Source organism: Bactrocera latifrons, unplaced genomic scaffold (genome assembly GCF_001853355.1).
Source record: "Bactrocera latifrons isolate USDA-ARS-PBARC rearing strain unplaced genomic scaffold, ASM185335v1 scaffold_11, whole genome shotgun sequence".
Lineage (NCBI taxonomy): Eukaryota > Metazoa > Arthropoda > Insecta > Diptera > Tephritidae > Bactrocera > Bactrocera latifrons.
In genome coordinates, this window is record NW_017534519.1 from 960,944 (window position 1) to 967,996 (window position 7,053).

A 7,053-nucleotide genomic window follows, 5' to 3' on the forward strand; every position below is an offset into this window, starting at 1 on the left:
GTTGGATACTTTACTTCGTCAGCACCTCAATTTTGAGCAGCTTCAGGTTATCTTAGAAAGATGTTTTATTGTTAGTTTATGGATTCTTCATAAATATACATATGTATATCTGAAAGGATTCTGTGAAGGGAAGAAGTTACGCAAAAATTATACATTTATTTTCTCAGCAGGCATCTTTAATAGAGAATATTGGATTATAATTTCTTGGAATTTCTGATTATTATGGACTAACTTTGTAAAAAAAAATCAAAATCAATAAAGTGTATATTTTTATTTAATATGGATATATACAGATTGCTCAAATACGAGACGAACTTCAGTTGATTCTTCCTATTTATAACCGACTAATTTAAATATTCTATGAACGTCGAATTCTTGGGGACATCATACAAAGCCTCTAACGTGTACATATGTATATAAATCAAAAGTCAGTTGTTTTCGGTGTGGGCGTGCATATACTATTGCAATAACCGTTTGAGGTATAATAAAAAGAAAGAAATTCCCCTCAGCATATATAGTACATATATATAGGTACATTGCCTTATGCCTTGCTTACTGCTCCTTTAGCCTTGCCTTATAGCGAATTATGTGTGTGCGTATGTATGTCATGCTTCGGCGCTTTTGTTTACTTGAGAAGCTGTTCTATGTCGCTCTGGGACTTTTTAACACACTTCCTTCTACTTAAGAAGTTATCGCTCGGCTGCTTTATCATATTACCGCACTAATAAGAAGATGGTTAGCAGCAAATCATAAAAACAACAAAGTGTCAAAGTTTGTCATAAAAGTCGCATACAAATATACTCTCCAGTGATATGAATCATATTTTATACTTCATATACATACATACATGTATACATACTTACATTAATATGTGAACGCATGATCAAGCTTGTTGCTCCTTCTTTCAATATTCCTGTTTCTTGGGTTCGGACCGCCACATGATGGCACATTTTCGGCAAAATTTTATATTGCCCAGTTGCAAAAGTATTTTCGTGTTTTGTCAATAGATGCTGCTGTCGAACAAAATGGTAGATATTTGTTTATTTATTTATTAGTATAAATAAAAAAATACATAAGTTGAAGTTTGATGATAAATACGAAAATACGGATTTTCTAACTTTAGGTTGAACCTATTCGTGTCTAGGATAAAAACTACTTTTTTTCGAAGCAAAATTTCCAACCTAAAATTTTTGTCTAAAAAATATAAGTGTTGCTAAAGTTATATAGTATAGCTTCAACTACTGCCGGAACCCTTCCCCTACAATGACCAAGAAGCAAAGCAAAATTCATGAAACAATAGTTACTACTTTGATTTCACTAAAGTTAATAACATTAGTAATGCAGAATTTTCGAACTGCTAACTTGCTGTTAAATAAGTTTACCAAGTTTCAACAGCCGTATAAGAGAAAGCGCTCAATATCTCTCAAGCCAGACACGAGAGCACCACGTTGAGTGCAAGACTTTTGAGTGAGCAGCAATGCGTCACGATTCATTGATGCTAGAGAATCAGGCCATGTCCTGCTTCTAATAAATGATATCAACTCATGATAAATGACTAACGGAATGCAGGAGTGCGGAGAGAGTCCATTCAGTCGTGAGTGCGAACTTCTGATTTACGTTAAGCGCATGCTTATCACTGAGGTGTACTCGATGAGCAATATAGCGAGTGTTATTGTGAGCGAAGGCACTCGTAACCATTTGTGGGACGCGATATTAAAATTCGTAAATAGTTCGCCTTTTGAGCAACAGTGAGCTGCCAAAGTTGTCATCGTGCATATAATGCCTAAATGTGCAATTTCCCTAAGTACAAGTACTCATAAATTTAAAATTTTTCATATTCATATAAACATGAATAGCGCTTACGCACACAACCACACAAGCACGCTGCATTATGTAGACTCGTGTTCATTCCGTAGTCAATGAGGTTTGAAATATTTTTTAATTTATGCAACAAAAATAATATTGAGTTCGCAGGATATTCGAGGAATTTTCTGTGTCACGCAAGTTGAAGAAATATTTCGCTTTACATACTTTCCGTTTTATTTCGCCATGTGTATGATAATCAGCATGGCGAAGCTTCACTTTATATCCCTCTGTGTGCGCTGTGCATTGTGTGGCGCCTTTGTTTGCGACTATTTTGTAACACAATCCGACTACAATGGCTTATGTAATATTTCCATACTTTGGTACATTCACAAAAATGCTTTTCTTTCATAAAAATAACCAACGGTTTCAAAATTTCTCAGTATCTACAAATATGTAACTRCAGCCCAAAGCTTTCATTCGGGTTTCCGAAAGTTGAAGAACGCAGWAGTCAGTACTTTATATTGGAGTCACAAGGTTTTGGGGAAGTTTATGACTTCGCATATCACGTCACATGTAGTGACAAATATTCTGTTAGATTAGATTAAAGCTGAGGAACGCGCTTCGRCCCAAGGCCCACTGTGCCCAGATATTTCGATAAGTGCATATATTTCTTATTCTTCTTTATTGGCGTAGACACCGCTTACGCGGTTGTAGCCAAATTTACAACAGTGCGTCAGTCATTCAAAGCCAGGTACTTCTCCGCCCGGTCTTTTCAATGGAGTGGAGGTCTCCTTCTTCCCCTACCAGGTACTACGTCGAATACTGTTGAAACTGGAGTGATTTCATCCTTAGGGACGGCATGGCCTAGCTCGCGTAGCCGCTGCCTCTTAGCTYCCTGACCTATGTATGTCAATGTCGTCGTAYATCTCATACAGCTAATCGTTCCATCGAATGCGATATTCAGCGTGACCAACGCGCAAAGCACCATAAATCTTTCGCAGAACCTTTCTCTCGAAAGCTCGTAACGTGGACTCATTAGATGTCGTCATCGTCCATGCCAGCAAGACGGGAATAATGAGTAACTTATCGAGTTTGGTCTTTGCTTAGTCCAAAAAGCGCGTTACTTTTCAATTGCCTACTTAGTTCGAAGTAGCACATGTTCGCAAGATTGTTGTTGCTGGTTTTACTTGTTCCAAGATAGAGGAAATTATCAACGACTTCGAAGTTATTACTCTCAGCAGTGACGTGGCGCCAAGTCGCAATTTTGACGAATGGACTTGATGGCAGTAGATATTTCGTTTTGCCCTCGTTCACTACCAGACCCATTTGCTTCGCAAGARAGAGTGACCAGATACATATGGCTCAAGCAGCTCATGACTTCCGGTCTTAGACCAAGTATCTWCTGTGTAGCGAAGGAACATCATTCTAAAGGYGAGTTAAACTGAGAAGACGAACCATTTCTCTTCAGGGTTTCGCGCTGAGTTTGGGACCCGCCACATGAAAAACGCWCCCAACCAAAAGTATATCGATTTGATGCCTAAAATTGAAGATTGTGAGCTCGGCGTCATTTGGTTTCAACAAGACGGCGCCACTTCTCACATATCGCATCAATCAGTGGAACMTCAAGTTTGTCATTCGCCAGTTAYCAGTCGAAATGCTTTTGCTCATTATTTCGAATGATAATAAACATTTYCATTAAATTTGAAGTTTMTGTGTCATTTCTTTAAARAAGTAGGGATCTAGGAATGGATCACTTTTTATAATATTGGGAATATACATATTTACGATTTTAACTTAATTAATATGAAAATTTTGGATTGTTACTCTTTGTGAGCTAACTGTTGGAAATTCTCCGAAAATATGCTGGTGACACATGTAAAATAATTCTGACAATTAGTAATCACTCACACACAAATATGAGCAATAATTACTTCTCAGAAATATGTGGTTCAACTGTGGTACGAGTTAAGTTTAATTTGATGAAAAGTGTAGTGCTAGTTACATAATTGCAAACATTTTTCTGTCAATCTATTAAAATTCCAAAAAGCTCTTCCAAACCTCTGCACCATTCCAGTAAGAAATACAAGCAGTTGGCATTTTGGAAATGAAATAAAATAAATGGGCACGTTGTGGTAGGAACATAAATTACGTTAATTTCTCAATGTAAACAAGTCAAATGTTTTTTTTATTTTTATTACAAACATACAAACACGTGTATGTTGGAATTTAGGTACAAACGATTTTTCCGCATGCAACCTGCAAGGGGATTCAAGTATGGAAAGCAAAAAACTTACATGCAACATATAAGAGGGTGTACCGTSATGTGGCTAACATTAATGCAACATAAAAATGCAATTAACATGAGGCACCAAAAGCAGCAGCAGCAACAACAACCACAACAACGCCAACCACTTCAGGCAGCCACAAAGAGAAGATTGATTGTGTTGCCTCACCGCAGCTGAAAGTGATCCAACTATGTTCGCTACATACGGTACAAGTAATCATATATTTAAAGTTGATGGCAACCGACTCGAAATAAATTTTAAATTTGTGGACTAATAATATTTGAAATCGTAAAAATTACATAGGGAGCAAAAACTAGCAAGTCTTTAAGAAGGCATCCCTGTAATACATATTAGGTGGGGTAAGGTTTGAGCGAATCCATAGTTCAGAGCTGATTTAATATTTTGTCCATATATTGTTTCATCCTAGTATGATTTTTTTGCTCCCAAAATTATTGGAATTCAGTTAGAACAGAGAACTTTTTTCTTAACTTTTAACGTATGAGCGAATAGTCATGCTGGCCACTGAGTTGGAATTTATTCATATACCCAACCTTCAGCAGCTGTCTGCCGTGAAACGAGCTCCTTCTCATTGAACCAAAGAGCGATTTCCTTATTTGCTGATTCAACAGCGTCCAAGCCATGGATAATATTACGACCGACTTGGATACAAAAATCACCACGGATAGTACCAGGCAAAAAGTCAGCTGGGTTAGTAGCTCCCAACATTTGACGACCAGTCTTCACAACATTCAAACCCTCCCAAACCATGGGAACCACTAGGCCAGAGTTCATATAGTTGACCAAACCGGGGAAGAAGGGACGAGCAGACAAATCGGCATAGTGCTTCTCCAAAATATCCTTTGATGCCCATGTGAATTTCTTGGCCACCAATTTGAAGCCCTTCTGCTCAAAGCGCTCGATGATCTTGCCGACGAGTCCACGTTGGACTCCATCGGGCGCTCCTTATTTGCTGCCATTGCGTACGAGAACAAAGAGAAGAAAAATATATTTTCAAGCATTAACAGATGYGGATGGACGACTCAAAAGAGATGAATTCAAGACCTTTACATAATACTTTGCGCCCCTAAAATACTTACGTTCGTCATAAAGTACTCTCTAAAAGACTTCTACATTTTAAACGATTCTATAGCTGCGATTCTACTGGAAACATAAAATTTCAAGTTGTTAAGTTTTTTTCCCATAATTTAAGCCCTAGTCAAAATATAATATTTTATATATGTTATGGAGACCAAACTTCAAACGTTCATCAAAAAAGTTTGTACCAATCAAGGAAAAAATGTATCAATACATTTTGTGTGCGCAATTTATATGGCCCAGTCCGATTCAAATTTGATCAGATGCATTTTCAAATAGATTCAGTAAAACATYCTTCATGTTAGAAGCGCTATATGATGTCTAGACTACGTTTATACATATTTAWCGTGCTGATCCCGCGATGAAATATCAAACTAACTAGTCACGAAATGAATCAGCTTACAAAAAGAAATGTTTAAGTGAGTTCAACTAAACAGTAAATATCGGGCTTACACATTATAAAACGATAAAAAAATGTCTTTATGCGAATAAGTAAACTGAAACTTTTTTGCTATTATTTATGGGAATCKATTGGCACTCGATAGAAGAGACTGTTAGCAAATGATCGGAATGCCAACTGGTCACTGTCTGGTGGTGACACACGCCCGCAGAATGGAACTGAGAGATATATAAGACTGCAGGGAAACATCTCTTGGCAAGACTACGCTGTAAGCATTTGRGGTCCCCACAGTATGATACAATGATACACTGGAAGAGGTTTCAATAATGAGGACACGGAATCTAATGAAATTCACGTCAAGCGGCAGCATCCTAAAAGATGACTACACCTCATGCACCCTGAAACCGAACTCCATTTTGTATCGCAAAGGACCAAAATTGGTCTATGCGTGATTTATCGGCCTACCATTCTAACCTAATCTAACCTAACATACTATTTATGGGGCCTGTAATATATTGTAAGATATCAACATGTAAAAAGCATAAGTTTCTACTTCCTGATTCACAAGTCTGTAACTAGTTAAATTCGACTACAGGGGAGTAAAATTTTTTGGGAACACTTTCTTTAAAGAYTGCGACGCATATATCTTTGTGTGTGTTTGTTGTAAGAATGGGCACATGCTTGGCTTGCAATWGTTTATTAATTGTTGTAGTTGTTGTTTGTTGCTGCACACAACTTTTTTGTTGCTTGTCACTTGTCATAATGAGCTTGTTAACACTTTTGTTATATCCACGTTAGCTCGCACACGCACACACACACACATGCAGCCGGAAACGTTTATATTATGAGTGTCTATAGGCGAGCAAGTCCTACACGCATTCCAGCGTTATGTAAGTGGGTTTGTAATTATTTATGTGTGTTCCGGAGCGCACTCGAATGGCAATAGTTGTAAGACAAACTAACAACGTTGCTGCACAAGCGCTGAAACGCACACCACAAGGCTGGAGGCTGGAGGCGCACTCTCCAATTACCATTTCGCTTTGCCCGGTGCACTTGTTTGAGCGCGCAGACAAGCTGCAATGACACTGTGGCACGAGCCGGCGCGCACATGTGCCGCACGTAGTGGAATATGCAACAAACTAGCTTTCGTTCTCCGTTTGGTGACGAGTGYTGATGCCGGCATTGCAGGGTTTTTATTTCTTGCACTTCTTCTACGGGATGTGGCACTGCCATATTCGGTGGCGACAAGTATTATGCGCGCACACAAGCACACGCACGCTTGTGGAACACATTTTAACTTTTTTAGCAGGAAAGCACCACAACAAAACAACAGCAGCAACAACWATCAACATTTAAATAAATGCACTTGTGGGGCAACAAACGTGCAGACAGGCAAACACACGCCTCATGCATCGCCACATATGCACGAAGTCGTACACACTGAGCTCGGTGTCATGTTTGGGCGTA

At 38.5% G+C, this 7,053-nt stretch overlaps 1 pseudogene; it reads right to left on the minus strand.

The window, feature by feature from the left end:
* Positions 1-4,613: 4,613 nt before the first annotated feature.
* Positions 4,614-5,110, minus strand: LOC108972422 (annotated as a pseudogene).
* Positions 5,111-7,053: the final 1,943 nt, after the last annotated feature.